A 4,284-nucleotide genomic window follows, 5' to 3' on the forward strand; every position below is an offset into this window, starting at 1 on the left:
TGAGAAGTAAACTATTTCTTCCTTTTCTAATTTGCCTATGATATCACCCTTTATTTCTAGATCTTGTACCCATTTTGACTTGACTTTGGAATAATGGATAAGATGTTGGTCAATGCCTAGTTTCTGCCATATCATTTTCTAGTTTTCCCAGCAGTTTTTGTCAAATAGTGAGTTCTTATCCTGGAGGCTAGAGTCTTAAGATTTATCAAATAGGAGATTACTATATTTTCTTTTGTGTGCCTAAACAATAACACCAGTTCACCTCTATATTTCTTAGCCAGTACCAAATAGTTTTAATTATTGCTGCTTTATAATTTAGTTTTAGATTTGGCACAGCTAGGCCACTTTCCTTTGCATTTTTTTTCATTAATTCCCTTGATTTTCTTCACCTTTTATTCTTCCATTTGAATTTTGTTATTATTTTTTCAAACTCTATGAAATAGATTGGTATGGAACTGAATAAGTAAATTAATTTATGTAGATGTAGGGACCAATTTTTAATGGGGGAGTGTTAGCTAGGTGGCTTGCCACAATATTGGGGCAAGGAAGGAGACCACCATCCTCCCTCAAAACAGAGCAGGATTTATTTAACAAGAATGAACTAAAACACACACACACACACACACACACACACAGGGGCAGCTAGCTGGCACAGTGGATAAATCCCTTTTCTTGGATTCAGGAGGACCTGAGTTCAAATCCAGCCTCAGACGCTTGACACTTAACTAGTTGTGTGACCCTGGACAAGTCACTTAAGCCTCATTGCCCTGCAAAAAACCAAAACAAACCAAAACACACACACGAACAGGATCAGTAGGATTAAGGGAAAGGAAATAAAATGGGGAAAGGGAAATAATACAACCTGAATAGCACCACTGTCCAGGAATCAACTGAGAACACACAGCAGCATCATTTCGCCTTCCAGCTTCAAGCTAGAATGGCAAATAATCTCCCTTTTTCCCAGCAGACCCCAGGCTGATCACACACAGCCCCAAGCCAATTGGCTGGCAGCTCTGACTGACAGACACATGACTGCCCTCACTGGACTTCCAGTCATTATAATTTTGCCAGGTCCATGTAGGTGTCAGCGAGTGGTGATGATGTGAGGTGCCAGTGCCATGTTGATGGCTACAACCAGTGGGTGGAGCACCATGCCCTTTGCACTGGCTTGAGCCCCAGGCCAATGCACATGCAGGGTTTATTTAAATTCTATCCAAAAGATGGGGTTATAAAAACCTCAAATAACAATTAATTCTATACATAGAATTGTCATTTTTATTATATTAGAGTGACCATGATCAATTTATATTTTACCATTTGTTGAGATTTTATTTGATTTTTGTGAAAAATATTTTGTAATTGTGTTCATATAGTTACTGGGTTTATCTTGTTAGGTAGACTCCCAAGTATTTTATATTGTCTACAGTTATTTTAAATGGAATTTCACTTTCTATCTCTTGCTGCTGGAATTCATAGGTCATATATAGAAATGCTGATGGTTTATATGGGTTTATTTTATATTCTGCAACTTTGCTAAAGTTGTTGATTTTTTTCTAGTAATTTCTTAGTTGATTCTTTAGGAGTCTTTAAGTATGCCATCATATCATCTGCAAAGAGGGATAGTTTTGTTTCTTCCTTGACTATTCTAATACCCTCAATTTCTTTTTCTTCTCTTATTGCTAAGGTAATGTTTCTAGTACAATATTGAATAATATAGATGATAATGAATATCCTTGTTTCACCCCTGAACTTATTGGTAATGCCTCTAACTTGTCCCCATTCCATATACTGCTTGCTGATGGTTTAAGATAGACACTGTTTATCATTTAAGGAAAGCTCCATATATTCCTATGTTCTCTAGTGTTTTTAATAGGAATGGGTACTATATTTTGTCAAAAGCTTTCTCTGCACCTATTGAGATAATCATATGATTTTGGTTAGTTTTGTTATTGATGTGGTTGATTAAGTTCATAGTTTTCCTAATACTGAACCAGCCCTGAATTCCTGGTATAAATCCTATTGGGCCACAATATATTATGCGGGTGATAAAGAGCTGTAATTTCTTTGCTAATATTCTATTTAGGATTTTTACATCAATATTCATTAGGGAGATTTGTCTATACTTTTCTTTCTCTTTTTTTGGTCTCCCTGGTTTAATATCAGCACCATATATGTCTCACAAAAGGAATTTGGCAGGATTCCTTCGCCTATTTTTTTTCCAAATAGTTTTTATAGTATTGGATTTCATTATTCTTTAAATGTTTGGTAGAATTAACTTGTAAGCCCATCTGGCCCTGGAGATTTTTTCTAAGAGAGTTCATTTATGGATTGTTCAATTTCTTTTTCTAAAATGGGCTTATTTAAGGATTTTATTTCCTCTTCTGTTAATCTGAGCAGTTTATATTTTTGAAGATATTCATTCATTTCATTTAAATTGTCAAATTCATTGTCATATAGTTGGGAAAAAATAGATCCAAGTTATTGATTTATTTTCCTCTTCATTGGTAGTGAGTTCACCCTTTTGATTTTTTTTTGTGTGTGTGTGAGGCAATTGGGGTTAAGTGACTTGCCTAGGATCACACAGCTAGTAAGTGTCAAATGTCTGAGGCCGGATTTGAACTCAGGTCCCCCTGAATTTAGGGCTGGTGCTTTATCCACTGTGACAGCTAGCTGCACAAGTATGTTGTCTCTTTATTGTCATTCTTTTGGATTAAGTTATTGATTGGTTCTATGATTTGTTGGTTGACCCACACATTCTTTAGAATAATATTCTGTAGTTTCCAATAAATTCTTTGTGTTTATTTCTATTGTCCTTTATTACACATACTGCCATTTTTTAGATCATACAGTATACATTCTGAGAATCTGGCCTCCAGACATGATGTGGGATGTGAGACATGATATCTCCATCCAGAATACATTACTAAACCTATTGTTTCTGAAATTACTTTTGCATTTGGGTGACCTGATTTGAATATTCTTATATCAATAGTTACCTTTAGCAACTTATATACTCCAACACTTACATGGTTGCATTTTAATTTATTTTTTTCAAACTTCCCAAACTATCTAAAAGGAACCATTTGAAGTTAAGTCTTGCTTGGAATAAATCTGTAGGGCAGTTGGCATGGCATGTGCCATAAGTATCTTAATGAAGCATTTGTCTGATGAACTTGTGCTAGTTGATATCATAGAAGACAAACTAAAGGGAGAGATGATGTATCTCCAACATGGCAGTCTTTTCCTCCAAACCCCAAAGATTGTTTCTGGCAAAGACTACAGTGTGATTGCAAACTCAAAGGTGGTTGTTGTTACTGCTGGGGCACATCAACAGGAGGGAGAAAGTTGTCTTAATTTGGTCCAGTGTAATGTGGATATCTTTAAATTTATCATTTCCAATATTGTTAAATACAGTCCTAATTGCAAGATGCTTATTTTTTCCAATCCATTGGATATTTTGACATGTGGCCTGGAAGCTAAGTGGCTTTCCTAAAAACTGTGTTATTGGAAGTGGTTGCAATCTGGATTCTGCCCATTTCTGTTAACTAATGGGGGAAAGACTTGGTGTCCATTCTTCAAGTTGTCATGGATGGGTCCTTGGGGAACATGGAGATTCAAGTGTTCCTGTATGGTGTGGTGTGAATATTGATAGTGTCTCTGAAGAATCTTTATCCTGCTTTGGGAACTGATGCTGATTCAGAGAATTGGAAAGAAGTTCATAAACAGGTGATTGAAACTGCTTATGAGGTGATCAAGCTGAAGGGCTATACTTCCTGGGCCATTGGATTGTCTGTGGCAGATCTGGCAGAAAGAATTATGAAGAATCTTAGGAGAGTGCATCTAATTTCTACCATGATTAAGGGCCTTTATGGCATTAATGAAGACATCTTCCTTAGTATCCCCTGTGTCTTGGGGCAGAATGGCATTTCAGATGTGGTGAAAGAAACCCTGAATCCAGCTGAGGAGTCCTATTTAAAGAAGAGCGCAGAAACTCTTTGGGGAATGCAGAAGGAGCTGCAATTTTAAAGTCTTTTAATGTGCTGCCACTTTACTGTCTAGAGAACATGACACTGGTTAAGGGATTAGGTATGATGCGCTTTTCATGTAGGTCAAATCTTTCCTCTGATTAGTTACACCAGAAATATAAAACCTATGAACACACTCTTCCTAAATTTAGAAATGGGGGAATAATACAGTGTAGCTATTTGTTAAACCCTGTTTGCCTAGTGTTGCTGGATATGACTTGTACAGTCTTGAAGTATTTTCTGTTAAGCAGAGCCGGCA

At 36.5% G+C, this 4,284-nt stretch overlaps 1 pseudogene; it reads left to right on the plus strand.

The window, feature by feature from the left end:
• The first annotated feature begins 3,124 nt into the window (after nucleotides 1-3,124).
• On the plus strand, nucleotides 3,125-4,026 carry LOC122749923 (annotated as a pseudogene).
• Nucleotides 4,027-4,284: the final 258 nt, after the last annotated feature.

The sequence above is a fragment of the Dromiciops gliroides genome, chromosome 3, assembly GCF_019393635.1.
Source record: "Dromiciops gliroides isolate mDroGli1 chromosome 3, mDroGli1.pri, whole genome shotgun sequence".
Lineage (NCBI taxonomy): Eukaryota > Metazoa > Chordata > Mammalia > Microbiotheria > Microbiotheriidae > Dromiciops > Dromiciops gliroides.